Source organism: Fukomys damarensis, unplaced genomic scaffold (genome assembly GCF_012274545.1).
Source record: "Fukomys damarensis isolate Sample0158 unplaced genomic scaffold, DMR_v1.0_HiC HiC_scaffold_26, whole genome shotgun sequence".
Lineage (NCBI taxonomy): Eukaryota > Metazoa > Chordata > Mammalia > Rodentia > Bathyergidae > Fukomys > Fukomys damarensis.
Window position 1 is genome coordinate 37,348,409 of NW_022900938.1, and position 15,905 is coordinate 37,364,313.

The following is a 15,905-nucleotide window of genomic DNA, read 5'->3' on the forward strand; positions in this document are numbered from 1 at the left end:
ACCTTCATCCTACTGTTTAGAATGTCTGCACCCAAGCTGGAGCTTTAGGAGCCAAGCCAATGACCCTCTGAAGTATTGGATTGAAGGAGATAAATGCTCAAAAGAAGTATTAGGAAGCAGGAAAGTTGGAAAATATTTACAAGGCAGCAAGTCCAGGGTCCAAGGGACATAGCAGAATACACATAAAATGTACCAAAATTTAGGAGCAGAGATCATAAGAAGTGCTGATATGAACAGGTGGGCTCTGGGTGTCCTGTTTTGAGCATAGAGAAAGTAGATCTTTTTATGACTCCAATATTATAATTGCAGGCTACTGAATGTTTGTGCAACACCCCCAACAAATTCAAACACTAAAATCTTAAGCCCCAATGTGGTAGTATTAGAAAGTGGGGTTTTTCAATGGTAATTAGGTCATGTGTGTGGAACTCTTCTGAGTAGAATAGGTACCATTGTAAGAGAATTCAGAAAGCTCCCTCACTGTTTTGCTGCCATGTGAGGATACAAGAAGACAGCATTCCATCATCAAGACAAGGGATCTCACCAAGAGCTGACCATGGTAGTACCCTAATCTCACACTTCCAGGCTTTCAATGCGTGAGAAAAAAATGTATATTCTTTATAACCACCTAGCCCATGGTACTTTGTGATAGCAGCCCTAATAGTTGACTAATTCAATTATTTATCATGAATATTCTGTAGCTGTAAACAAAGATATTTGGAAGAACATTCTCCTCTGGGCAGGAAGGATTCACTTGCTGAGTCACATTATTTCTCATGTGTTGTACATTCTGATGGAACTTGGGAACAGCGGACCAGCCATCCAGCTGATTTTAAAACTCAGAAAGTTGTACTGTTGGCAGCAAAAGTGCTCTCCCAATCAAAGGGCAAAAGAGCTTCAACAAACTGGAACTTTATCAATGATATTAATATATGAAAAGAAAAAATATGCTAGGGAGCCTTGGGCTGATCACAAAGGCCCACTTTGGCTATGTCCAGGCCTTTGGACTCTGTTCAATTTTTGCAGCAAGGATATATACCCATTAAGAAGACTGATGCCATTGAATTTATAATGATCTCTTCATGCTCTAAATCCATGTTTACAAAAATGTCACATTACAGCCTGACTTCACTGATAATTTAGCAGTAAGAAGAAAAGCACATTGGCTATATATAGATAACAACACTAGTCACTAGTCCAGGGGAATAGCATAGTTTGAATTGGAAACTAAGTCATTACCATTCTTTTTTGTGATGTATTTGACATCCGAGAAATGGCTTTTTGTTGTTGCTGTTGTTGTTACAGTGGGTATCAAACCAGGGCCTCACACAGGCTGAACTGCGTTCCCAGACGGAGATAGCTTATTTTGTTTACCAACAAATGAAATTTTAAGCTTGAAAAATTGAAGACCTGAACTGCAGAAGTCACCAAGAAAAATGCTGGATGGACACACTCTTGGAAAACATCTGACCTGATTCAGACATTGAGACATGCCTCCATCAAATATGAAATATTGAATGATAATGCCCTCACTAAATTAAATGTATCAGGAAATTATTTTTAAAGTATCGTTTAAATTTGTTACCAAAAAAAAAGAGAATATGTAAATAAGCAAAAACTCAAAGTTTAAAGTTGTCTATAGGAATAAAGTTGTCTCTAACAACTATTGGGTTTTTATGTTCCAAGAATCCTTTTAAATGCTTAAAGATATGTAAACTCACTTATTTCTCAAAGCAACCCAATAAGGTTAGACAATTATCCCTATTTAATAGAGGGAAAAATAAGCCTGAAAAGTTAAACACCTGCCAAAATCTCATAGCTTGTCGATGGCAAAGTGTGAAAGAGGTGTACACATCCCCATATCATACTCCCCCCATCATTCCTTCACACTTAGTATTTTCCTGATAATTATGTTATTATGCGTACTTTTTCATAGTAAGTCTTTTTATTTACCCCTTCTGTTAGTCACTTCCTAGTCACTGGAACAAAATACCCGACACTGGCAACCCAGAGAGGGGTATATTTTGCTCACTGTTTCAGCAGGTTCAGTCTGTTCACGGCTGTCTGGCTCTGCGACACAAATGGCATGGTGGGGGGGCACAGTGGAGGAAATCTGCTTGAATCATGGCGGTGAGTGGACGCGGACCAGAGTCCACCCTTCCGGGTCATGCCCCAAACTCACCTCTTCTCACCAGGCCTCAACTACTAACAGCACATTCAACTATGAGCTCATCAGGGGATTAATCCGCTGGTGAGCATAGTGCCCCACCTCTAAACACACGAGACCTTGGGGAAGTATTTTAGGTCTAAACCATAATACCTCTTCACAATAAATCATGAGGGTATTTAGAAAGCAACATCAAGCCAAGAGGTAAGCTCTTGAGGTAAACTCATTAGCTACTAGGCTAAGGCTGCTTCTGTGCCGTTTCACTTAACAAAGCTAAGGGATAACATTTCTTTTCTTTCTTTCTTTTTCTTCATTAAGTTTATTGGTACTTTTTAGGTATACAATACAGTTGCATTCATCATCAGGATCTTGTAATTTTACATAACAGGTCTTGGTTCTTATTTTTTTCACAATCCCCTGCCCTCCCTCACCCCCTCCACACTTCCCTATTTACAAAGACTTTGTTTCCATTTTTTCCTTTTCTCATATTTTTTCTTTTCCAGTCTTTCCTTTCCCCTCCCCCTCCCACTTCCCCTACACCTTTAGACCTTTTCTTCCTAGTTCACATTATCAATTATATATTTTGATTCTTATTTACACTTTAAGAGAGATAATATTCAAATTCAGAAACGTGGAGTCTTTCCTGATATTTCCCAAATCTTTTCTTTTCTTTCTTTCTTTCTTTCTTTCTTTCTTTCTTTCTTTCTTTCTTTCTTTCTTTCTTTCTCTTTCTTTCTTTCTTTCTTTCTTTCTTTCTTTCTTTTCTTTCTTTCTTTTCTTTCTTTCTTTCTTGTGCTGGGGGTAGAACCCAGAACAAAGCACATACTCTACCAACTGAGCCCATCTCAACTCCTAGTCAATCTAAAATTTTTATCTTCCTTTCCAAAGTGAGAAACTACTATAAAACATGGAAGATATAGCATACAATATGCTCTATCCTACAGTAGACATAAAATAATTTCAGAATCAATACACTAATACTACTATCAATGACAACTACCCATGTAAAAATTCACATTTTTTACATTTTTTCTTAGAATATACTCACTACACCGTCAAAATACTATATTGCTTTGAAATGTTAATTGTTTTGTTATGTGGGATTATATTTTAATATAGCATTGGGCTCTTTGGTTCCTATTTGCACTCAATTTTTAGGGTTTGCTTTCTTCATAATTTTTTATAAAAGTTTATGGTTTTAATATTTTTGAATGGAGGAGCCAGGGTGTAGCTCAGTGGTGCCATGCCTGCCTGGAAAGTGCAAGATTCTGAGTTCATTCTCTGGTACCAAAAAAAATTTTTTTTGAATGGTTCAAAAGATAAAGCTACATAAAAATGTACACTCAGGGCTCGATATGTAGCTTAGTGGTAGGTATTTGCCTATTATGCACAAAGACCTAGGTGTGATTCTTAGCACTGGAAAAAGAATGTATGAGTTTGAGGTCAGACTGAGCTACATAGTTCAAGAGAACTCTGAATTACATAGTGAGATTCTGTCTCAAAAAGAAAAGAAAAGAAAAGAACACCGAGGAATGTCTAAATTACATCAGAGTCATTACTACGTATCCCCTATAGGTTTCTCATCATGTTTCTTTTGGCAAATGGGTTAATACATGTATGTATGGATGTATATGCATATACATACTCATTCATGCCTAATTAAAACTCTATGAACACATTACAGTTAAGCACAAATAAGAAAATTCCTATACCTCAGAAAATTAATAAACAAAGATGTGCCGAAACAATTTGGCAATATTTACAAGTTTGATAGTGAAAACAAAAATATTTAATTTCCTCTGGAAAGTTTCACATTTTCCTTATTTTGCATTATTTTATGTCTGCTACCATTCAATCCATTGATTACATTTAGTGCTTTTAGCACCTCAAATGACCATTAAAATAGCACCAAAAACATTTATCAAGGTCTTACAGGAGTGGTTCCTTCTATGAGCTGTGAAGCAGTTTATTTCATATCCCTTCCCTAGCTTCTGGAAGTTTTCTACCAAAGAAATTGATTACTAATATAGGAGGTATGATTAAAATTATGGAAAATGTTTCAGCTTTAAAAATTACTACAGTAAAAGACACATTACCATTAATTCTCGTCAAATATCTCCTTTCATTGGAGACACAGTTTTTTGTTTGTTTGCTTGTTTTTGTTTTTTTGATACTGGGGATTGAACTCAGGCCCTTGTGCTTGTGAGGCAGCTGCCGGAACCACTGAGCTAAGTCCTAGGCCCTAAAACACACTTTTATCCCATCTTTCTTGGCACTTTCTGAAGCAGTTCTGGAAGTCTTTTTTTATGGATATCTTATTTACATGCTTGCCTTGCCTCAATATACTGAATTGATTCAAAACATTTACCTTTCATGATCATTTTGATTTTGAAGCAGAGCTGGAAGTCCACAGCTCCAGTGAACGATGTGGATGAAGACACACTATAATATTTTTACAAGCCTGCCTTTCTGTTGGATGGTAGCAGCATTCACTGTTTTTGATCACTCTTCATAAAGATACTCATGAAAGAGAACTTCCAGAACTGTTTCAGAAAGAGGCAAGAATAATGGCATAGGTGTATTCAAAGCAAAGGGGAGTATTCTGAGGTGGATTGGTAGCAATGCACCTTTTATTGTGGTAAATATTTTAAAATATAAACATTCACCATATATTTTGATCATACCTTACATGTTGATGATTATTGACAGGTTACCTTACATATTCATTTGCCAACATTTTCCATATATAATTACAGAATATATTGATATTATATTAGGAACTATGGAAAAACAATCAAGCAAACAAACAACTAGATAAAGTTCCTTTGACTATAAAGGCAATATATGAGGGAGAGATGAGCAACAGTTAAAAAAAAACATAAACAGTAAATATTTGTCAGCTAAATTTTAACTGGGACTAGAAATATTGCAGGAGCTTAGAGAAGGGGAATATAGAAGCCAGGTGTGGTGTTACACACATATAACTCAAACTACTTGGGAGGCTGAGCAGGAGGATCATAAATTTGAGGTCAGCCTGGGCAACTTAGTGAGATCATATCTCAAAATTTTAAAAAAGGGCTAGGCCAACAGAAGAATGGATAAAGAAAATGCAGGATATATACATAATGGAGAATTTTTCAGCCATAAACAATAATACAATTCTGTCACTTGCAGGAAAATGGATGGATCTGGAGATCATCTTGTTGAGTGAAATAAGCCAGAGTCAAAAAGACAAATATCGTCTGTTCCCCCTAATATTTGAAATCTAAAAATAATGACAAAAATGTAGAAAAGAAACTATATAATAGACAAGAGGAAGAGAATAGGGTGCAGGATGGGGGATGTAGAGATAAGCAATGGAGGGAATAAACATGATCAAAATGTATTATACACATTAAATGTCCTCCAAGACTTCACAGTGGGGGAAAGATGGGGAAGTGGGGCAATGGAGGGGTAAAAATGATTAAAGCATGTTATATGTAGGCATGAATCTGCCAAAATGAAGCTCATTAATCTCTAAAACCAAAATGCACTAATTTAAAAACAGGAACAAAAAAGGATTATAAACAAGTTCGTTAATCTACAAGTGTCCAGAAAAATTGGCAAGAAAATGAGAAACACTGCAGTACACAGGGTCTGTCAACAGGGGATTGAGTCATGCTATATTCTTTTGTTTGTTTGTTTGTTTTTAATAAATTTTATTTTATCCCAGTTCCCCCTCTCAAGCTCATGCTATGTTCTTATCATGGAGCATTCTGCCATATTACAGCAAGGGCACTGAAATGGACATATACAGAGAGACAGGTTAAACAAGAAGTTATTAATGGCAAGCCAGGTATGGTGGTATATGCCTCTAGACCCAATACTCTGGAAGCCTGAGGCAGAAGGATCACACATGTGAGTGCTGCTTAGACAATTTAGCAAGACACTGTCTCAAAATACAAATAAAAGGAGCTGGAAGGTAGGTGGGTGGCAGAGCATGGCTGTAATCCCAGGATTTGGAAGCTTAGAAGGATGACCTGAGCTTTAGGCCAGCCTGGGCTACATGGTGAATTCAAGGCCAGCCTGAACTGCATCATGGGATCCTGTTTCAAAAAACAAAACAAAACAAACAATAAGAGCTGGGGAGTGTAGCTCTCTGTGAAGACCCTGGGTTCAACACCTAGTACCACAAAAAAAGATATTATCAATTGTAGATAACTTTGAGACCTCAATCTGGCAAGAGCAGAATACTAGAATGCTAGAATGGAGAAAGAATTTTACTTTTAATTTTGTACCTTCTGTGCTGTTTGCATATATGCTTGTGTGTGTGTGTGTGTGTGTGTGTATGTACGTGTACATTTTACTTTCTACTTTTAATCATTTTCTTGGGGAATCCAGTTGCATTGATTTGAGTTCATCACACTCCTCTATTCATGACATTATTGTCATTAAGCCAAAGCTTCCTGTTATTTTGTTTACATATTTGTTCACTGTTAAGCTAACATCTTCATTACTTTTTCTTTGCCTCCCCATAAACCATCATTATATACATTCTTCTGTTTATATGTGACCTTACAAAATGCATATTGTTTAATGTGAATAATTTTAAACTTGTGCCAATTGTATTGCCACCGTGCATTTTGTAGCTTATATTATTCACTGATCCCACATTTTTGAGAACTTCTATGTTGCTCTAGGATACATATCATATGTACAAACAAGGTAACAGCACACATCATGATTCACCTTTCACTCTCCCAGACGATGCTTGGGTTGCTTCTATAAGTAATGCTCCAATAAATATTCTTTCACAAGTTTCTTTATTAATCTACATAAGAATTTATTTGCGGTAAACACCCAATAGAAGTGCTAGTTCATCATTTACACTTAAACTTTATTTTTCCAACTGGTATTAGCCATGCTCCCAGGTAGCTGGGATGCACATGTTCACCATTAATGCAGGTCCGTGTACTCAGCACTGTCCAGCTTTATACTGTAGTCTAGTCTTGCATGCATACACTGATATATCATTTTTTTTTAATTTGAATTTGATAACTTTTTTTTTCTTGGTTTTTTGAGACAGAGTCTCACTATACAGGTCAGGCTGACCTTAAAACTCACTGTGAAACCCAAGCTGGCCTCAAACTCATGGTGATCCGATTGCCTCCTGTGTGCTGGGATTATAGGTGTGCACCACCACACCTGACTGAATTTGATAAATTTTATAAGATTTAATGAGAAAGTGTTATCTCCATCTAAGAACTCTGTTAGCATTATATTTTCAATTTACTCGAACTTGTATATTTTCTCTATAACTTCAAACTCATCATATTTGAAAGCAATATGAAGTTGTTATGGTTAGGACTCAATGTGTCCCCTAAAGCCTTCTTGTGTTGAACAGTTGGTTGCCAGCTGATGGAATTTGAGGAACTAAATGGATCGTGAAAGCTCTGACCTCGAGTGGATAAGCCCATTGATAAGTACACAACTCAATGGGTTCTGGGACATGGGGCCTAACTGGATGGGTGTGGTCATGGAGGTGTGGCTCCAGAGGTTTTGTCTTCTTCCCACCCTCTCCCTCTCAGGCTCCTTCCTTTCTCTCTGCTTCTCAGATGCCATGAAGTGAGCAGCTTTCTTCCCCCAGGCCCTTCTGCCATGAGGTTTCTTCCTTGGAGCAGGCTAACCATGGTCTGCAACTATGAGCTAAAATAAACCTTTGCTCTTTCACGTTGTTTTTCTCAGGTATTTGGTCACAGTGACAAAAAGCTAACAAACACAAAAATGTCCACAGATTATCAGTATTGAGAAGAACCTTGGTAATCTAAAACATTTCCTAGGAATTTTACACCCTAGGAAACTGAGGCCTAGAGAACGTAAATGTAACTCACCTAATACTGAAGGTATTTTAGGAGCAGAACCAGAACTAATAAGCTGCAAGGATGGAAGAAGTTGAGTTCTGGAGCCAGACAGAAAAAGGAAAATAAAAGACAGTTTCAACAGCTGAACTAATTTTCCCAGGAAGAGATAAAGTTGAAAGTACATTACAAAAGACTCACAGAGAAAAGAGGAAAATGTTCTGCAGGGGGCAAGCGACCTTAACAAAGGTATCACCATGAGGAGTGAGCATGCTGTGCTTTGCCCAAGTCAGCAGCAGTATTGCATGCCTGCAATAGTAAAGTGACACTGGAACTTGGGGAATCTGCAGAATTTAGCCAAGGCTGGCCACATTATTTGCAGGGCATGGGGCCAGATGAAAGTGCAGTATCATCTGTTCGAATATTAAAAATTACAGTGTGGTGACAGAGAATTGAACAAGAAATAAAGCCCTATGTGACACCACAGGCCACATATCCATGAAGCCCACTCCAAATCAGGCGAAGTTTAGAAAATGTGGTTGGAATTAGGATCCACTGAGGTTTGGGGGCAAAAGGTTAATATAATAAAAGCAATATTAAAAAGAGAGAGAGACCTCTCTGGAGAGTGATTCCGTAGTATATATCAGAATTTAAAGTGCACTCACCCTTTCATTTAGCAATTCCACTTGCAGGAATTTATCCTGTGGATGTTATCATACATGAACAAAATGGCATGCATTCAAAGTGTTCAGAGCAGCATTATTCCTACCAGCAAAAGAATAGAAATAGAGTAAATGTCCTGTGCTTAGAAACCAGCTCAGGTAATTATGCTACCTCTACACAATGGGTTTTCTCACTATCTTCATGCATCTTACAATTACTGCTGAATTCTTCCTTTCCATGCCAATTCTATCCTTAGGAAAATTGGCCTTGGGGTACTACTTGTGCTTGTGATATGGAAAAAATAATGTTTTAATTCCAACTCATAAAGGGCAGATAAAAATGAACACAGAGTCTTTCAAAAGAAAGAGGTACCTCTACATGTACTCAGAAAAATTTCCAAGATATATTTTTCTGGAAAATTAAAGAGAACAGACTATGAATACAAAAGTGTTTATAATTTACTATTTTTGCTTAAACATAAAATGGAATATTAGTATCTACATAGAAATATATACGGAGGGAAACATCAGAAAATGATAACAACGATTGCCTCTGAAAAAGGAAGACTAGGAACTCAGGTAGAGAAAGACCATAATGTACTTTCCAATACATTTTGACTTTTGGACAACATATATGAGTAACTTATAAAATACATAAATAAACATAGAAATTTGTAATATATATGAAAAGATAAAATGATTTGGAAGAAGAGAGCCATTAGAAAGGAAGGCAAAAGCTTTTTTTCTGGAGATAGGTTTTCACCACATAATATAGATGGCCTTAAATTCACTATGTAGCCCACAGTACCCTCAAACTTGTGATCCTCCTGCCTCAGCTGCCTGAGTGGTGGGCTGACAGGCATGTATCACCATGTGGCTCAAAAGCCATTTCTGCCAGAAGATGGTGGTAGCCAAGTGGCAAACACCAAAATTATTTGAATAAACACTGTCTAGATATCAGGAGAAAGGTAATAAGTTCACACCCACATTTCCTTCATCCAAAGGACTCTGTATGGATTTAAAGTTTTGTTATTTTGAGACAGGGTCTCACTATGTAGTCTGGGAGGCCTGGAACTCACTATGTAGCTCAAGCTGTCCTCAAACTCAAGGTCCTTATGCCTTAGCCTTTGGGAGTTGGATTAAAGGCCCAGGCCACCACATCCACCTTGAGATTAATCTGATGTTTGAATCAACAAAAAAGGAAAGACTGAATTCTCAAAAATCAAGAAAGGAAGGAAAAAGACGGAGGAAGGGAAGGAGTCGGGGAGGGAAGAGAGAAATCACAACTGATACAATATGCAAAATGGCAAAGGAAATCAGAGGTTTCCCAGACAGCCTAGCAAGTAACGATGATTATCTGTACTAGCTAGCAAAGAGTGATGTGAGGAGGAAGAGCAGGATTCAATGCCACCTTTAAGGGGAAATCAGACTTGTTGACTAATTAGACATGCTTGAGGCCTAGAAGTATGAACAGACGATAGTGCAGTGACAGCTTTCCAGGAAAAATTGCTGTATTCTCAACATTTGCTTGAATCTGAGAATTATACCTGGATTCTTCATTTCCATGCCTTGATTTTAATCCTCAGGAAAGTAGGCCTTAGGGTACTACTTGTGATTCTAAAATGGAATAAGTAATGATTTAATTCCCAGCCAGTAAAGGGCAATCCAAATGACAGGCTCCACCATTTCCCCAGGGCTAGTTTGTAACCTGGGACAGAAATAAGCCATGTGTATTAAATCAATACAAGCACTCACAAGTTTAAAAAAAAAGAAAAAGGCAATGCTTTGGAGACTATGTATTATACGAACTATTTCTATTTCTTAATGGTTTACTTTCTTTCAATGATATAAGCCTGGCCACATTTTCATTGTGAGGGAATACCAGCCAGGTACTTGGTGCCTTGAGCAAACTTGCCAAGGTGCTACAGTGCAGTGTATGAGCCCGTCTGCCCCACTGAGGCTCACGGTAATGGGGGTATCTAAGACAGAGGAGTAGGTGACATTGAACAGCATTTTGGTGCTTTCTTCCTCTCTTTCAATCTCAAGGGAAGAGTTTATGTGAACATAGGAGCAGAAAAGACTGTAGAAAGTTTTAGTGTATGTCCACCCAGGAGACACTGTCAGCTGGCCCTGTGATCTTTTAACATTTGACCAACCACACCAATAACAAAACCAATTGCTTACTAGCTTTCCTGATTTTATCTTGAATTCCATTTCCCTTCTCAAGGGCTTGATTTCTTTAATTATCTGCCCACTTTCTCCTGAATCATCTCTTCTCTGCCCAGTTTTTCACAGGATCACACACCACTCCTAGTAATTCCTTTCTTAAATATACACATCATCCACCATTGAATGCTTTTGGTTGTGACAAAAATGCATGGTGCAAAGCCACTTAATAAAGATCTTTGGTTTAACCAAGCAACATTCTAGATGGAGAAGAAACACTCAGGATATCTCAATCTCTATAGGGTCATCCAATGTCCCTTCAAGTCACAGGCTAGTTTTCATAGCCCCAAGCACTATATCCAATGAGGTTGTTCTACAAGGAAAGAAGGGCAAAAGAGATCTTACTATCTTTCCCAGAAGCCCCTAGTTGATCATACTTCTGCTTATCAAACCCAGATCAATCTTCAGAAAAGAACACAAGATAACTGACTAAGACCACATTGGTCTCTGGGCCTAGGCACACTAGATAGCCTCTAAGAAGAAAGAACAGAAAATGACCTTTATATAGGGGACTAATAAGCCTATATTGTACTTATTTGATTCCTTTTGTCTGTTTTAAACCTTTCTTAATACACATCTCACATTCTGAAGTGCTTTTAGATTGTTTTGTATTTTGAATCATAACATTCTGGAAGTCTAACGGACCTTAGATCATTCAGTTAATGGATTTTTAAAGTTTTCTGCTGTTTTGTATACTGGGGATTGATCGTCAAGGACTGTCATAAGCTAAGTGTGCACTCATCACTGAACTATAACCCAGCCTCAAAGATTTCAGTTCCAGTTTTTAGTCTACTAAACACATGCAAATAAGCAGAGAGTTTAAAAATGCACTGGTGGAATTGCTGTTGTAGGGCAAAAAAATCGGGTCTCAACAGCCAATGGCCCAGATGTAGCTGTGAAAGTTAAGTCCCTTCACACTGGAATTTTCAAACCACATTTCTCTTCTATTCTCATTTTAAAGAACAAGCTAAGGTTCTAAGAGTAACATCATTTGACCTCTTTCTTTTACACATTACTTAGGATCATAGGATTTCTTGATTCCCTAATATTTTTATATATTTTATGTCTATAATATCTTCAAAGTTTGCTCTTTACCTACACACCAAAAAAGTGTTTTAGACATAAATACCAAAGTAGAAGTCCTTATGATGTAGAAAGCCCTTATGATCTTTCTCTACTATTTTTAATATGTAGGGTCCTGAGCTACAGTGTAGAATTTCAGGTACAAACATGCAGTGGTTTATTCTGATGTAGGCAGAACAGGGCAGTGGCTAAGCACCCAGACCCTGAATATGGTATTACATATGTTCCATATGTTCTGGCCTATGAGGGCCTTAGTTTTTTCATTTGTTAAGTTGTAATAATTATAATGCTTTCCTTTGTGCGTTATATAAGTCCATGTGCAATGTCCTTGGCTTGGCACATAGTGCCATCCATATTTTCGCTGTTATTTTCTCTTGTTTTTCCCAGACCCTTATTGTTATTTTCCCTCTCAGAAGTAAAGGGTCAGTGATACCTAGATTTACAGGCTTCTATCTTACATTGACTCATTTCCATAAATTCATTTTATTCACTTTATTTTACGCTCCTCATAGAACTTTGTATCTTTGGTCATTTCACCTTCCATAGAAACAAAGAATAAAAGCTCAAATATATATTAGAGTTGAAAGGGGACTACAGAGTAAGTCAATCATAAATGAAGAAAAAGACAGCTTAGAGAATTCAGGTCATTTGGCTATGATCACTAACATTTCAAAGTTTCCTGTAACATCAGCTATGGGTAGCTCAATCCTCTCTGCTAGTCAGTGTTCAAATTCCCATTTCCAATGCTGAACAAATTTCTACCACGTATTTGTCCTAATAACTAAAATAATAAAAGAAATAAAAAGTGGAAGGAGATGGTAATGATCTAAATGAAGATAAACTAAGGGATCGTGTAATCCTTTATAGACGAAATTCTCATGAATCTCAAAAAGACAGTTTTCAAAAGAATCTCGTAAAGTTCAACAGTAGTTAGTATGATGAGCATTTTGGGAAAATTTTAATATTTTATCAATATTTTGTGACCTTTTAATTAGGAATGGTATTACTTTTAGTTTTGAATGGACACAAGAAAATATTATGGGAAACAGATAAATAATCTTGTTGTAAGGCTTTTAAAGCAGCTGCATTGGTGGTTCAGTGGTAGAATTCTCGCCTGCCACGCGGGAGGCCCGGGTTCGATTCCCGGCCAATGCACATCTCCATTTTGCATAAATTATCTCAATATTCACTAGAAAGCAAAGTAAGACTTTTAAACTTGGTCCTTAAGAAAGAGAACATGAAGCAAGGTCAACTTTTGGTCGAGCTTCACTTCGCACAATCAAAAATGCTGCGAATATCTTTAGGCTCTCCTTTCTGATTTTTTTCGGAGCCGTAGATGCGAGCAAAAAGTGTACTGGTAACAGAAACGTTTTAAGAACGAAAATAAACTAAAGGCTGCTTTTGGAGATGCCGGGGATTGAACCCGGGACCTCACACATGCGAAGCGCGCGCTCTACCACTGAGCTACATCCCCCAGCCGACGAAGAGATCTCTATTTGAGGTACTCATCCAGTTCACTTAGCTCTAGTCAAGTAATTGTACGAACAGCTAGAGCACATTTTATGGGTGTTCTTGAAATGTATTCTTTCCTCTACCCCCTCCTGTGTTACACTGTTTTCGTTGTGCATCTGCAATCAATGCAAACAGCAGCACCAAAAGCTTAACCGGTGCTCTGAGAAGCAAAGAGTCCGGCCCCGGAGCCCAGCGTCCTCAAACTGGCAGCCCAGCGGGAACATAGGGGCGGGACTTCGCCGGGCAGAGTGTTCCTGCCCAGCCAGACTCCGTAGGCTCACTGCGCAGGCGCCACAGCTTGGCTGGGCGGCTGCAGGGTGTCTTGCCACGAGTTTTGCGCGGGGTTGGAATGCCAACCTTCACCCGGATCCAGGACCAGCACAGTTCAGGATCAGCACAGGGGACACTGCGAACGTCACCCCTGCTGCCCAAGGAGGTCTGTTCCTAAAGCAGAATTGTGTGGATCTCTTCGCGCGCAGAAACCTCGAACACGCCCCCTCCCTCCAGAAAAGCTTCAGGAAAATAGCTTATTCACCCCACAGATCGGGTGGTGTCGGGATCACGAGCAACTTTGGCAGATCAAACGGAGTTGGCAGTTTGCTTTTCATTTGCATGGTCCTCAAACCGAGAGTAATAAAACGCAGCCGTTCTATGGCTTAATCATACAGAAATAGTTTGTCCGTTTGATATTTACCCGTTGGATCAATATGACGGGTTGATAAGTGATGATAGAAATGTAAATCACTGAATTCCTCCTTTAATATCCTCAACAATCACTCACTTCTAATTACACTCCAGGCCCAAATTTAAAGACCTGCTTGCTACCTTAAGTCGTGTTCCCTTGGTTGAGTGCTAAGTAATTGGAGAGCTATCTTGTAGTATAGTGAAATAGGGTGGCACTCTGAGTTAATACCAACCATAAGACATAAGGCTGGGTGGTATAAGCTTCAGACTGTCTGATAGCAGCAAGAGACAAATCTGGTTTCAGGGGTGCTGGGCAGCGACTTGTAACGCTGACTTGTACAGGTAGCACAATGAGGGTCTAGACTTACACTCCCTTCAATTGCGCAGAACACCCCGGTTAAATGAAAAGGGGCAGCTCATCAAAAGCCAGAGCGGAGAGCAGAAATTTCAAAATCACTCTGGGTAAACCACAAGGTGGATTAAAAATAAATAACAACCAATTGCAGCAACTTAAACAAATAACGGATCATAATCACTTCACGGGAGCAAGCTACAAACTAATCTAATTCGACTAAAATATAAATGTCCAAAAACATCAGCGGATGGTCTCTAAGGAGCTCCACTATAACTCGAGCATTTTCAAATCACCCTACACTCCCTCTTAAGGTTCTAGAACATCAACAAGTTAGCTGATTGTGAATTAGAAACTACAGACAGAGCCATTTCTCTACTCCACTGCAAATTACAATCATAATACTGTTACTTGTGAAAGAAGTATGTTTTGCCTCTGGTGACCTCTCTTTGGTGTCCTTTTGAGGATCCCCTTTCTCGTGTAGCAGTTTATTTCTCCATCACCCAAGGCCTTCCCTTTCTGGGACTTCTCAAGCAAGCATGACACTTCACAGGTACCCCAGAGAAGCTTACTACTAAGTGCTCACTCCTCCAGTTACACGCCTTCAAGGCCATGTATGTGCACCCAACAAAGAAAATGAGGCCTACCGATAGAGCCAACAGAGGGTGTGAAATTATTGCATTGGCCTGATTTAGCCTCAAAGCAAGGCTGTAATTTAGCAGGCCTTTCAGCCACTGAGGTTAATGGAGAGGTGAGTCAGGAGGGAAACTTTTGGGTTAAGGGGCCTTGTCAGAAAATTCCTTAGATCATATCTATTCCTTGTGCAAACAAAACTACTTCAACATACCCAAAGGCATAGAGAGGCAAATCAAACCAAAATGTCCAAAATGTCTTTTATAAGAAAAATTTTTTAAAAGAAACGAAAGCTATTTCTGTCTTCCATGCTTCACACAGTTCTTTTGAGGAGATTCTGTTTCTTTCTGTTACATCACAGATGTACACATACCATTCACAAAGATTGACCCAAGGGCCCCTTTTGAAGCAGATGACACACATCTCTGGCACTACTTTTGAATTACTTTCAGCTCTTGGCCCTCTTGGTCCTGCAGAGGTTGAAAATCCTTCTCTTGGATGTGGCTAGATGCTGAGGTGTTTATCCCAAGTGCAGGCAGTGGTTCTTACTCCTGACTCTACATGAGAATCACTAGAGGATCCTTTGAAAAATGCTGATGCATGCATGAATCCAAGCCTGGATCAATTAAATCAGAGTCTGTAAGGGTGGCACCAAGTATCGGTATTCTATATATTATAAGGATATATACTATATATTCAAAGAATATATATGACTAATGTTCAATATACTGTATAATGTGTTGACTGAATAT

At 38.5% G+C, this 15,905-nt stretch overlaps 2 non-coding genes and 1 pseudogene across 2 annotated transcripts; 2 read left to right on the plus strand and 1 right to left on the minus strand.

Annotated features, from left to right (window-relative positions):
- The first annotated feature begins 2,121 nt into the window (after window positions 1-2,121).
- The window catches only part of LOC117283434, a 16,535-nt pseudogene continuing 2,751 nt past the window's right edge, over window positions 2,122-15,905 (plus strand).
- On the plus strand, window positions 13,057-13,127 carry Trnag-gcc. The gene has a single exon. It is a non-coding gene; the product is annotated as a tRNA-Gly (tRNA).
- Trnaa-cgc lies at window positions 13,375-13,446 on the minus strand. Its single transcript has one exon. It is a non-coding gene; the product is annotated as a tRNA-Ala (tRNA).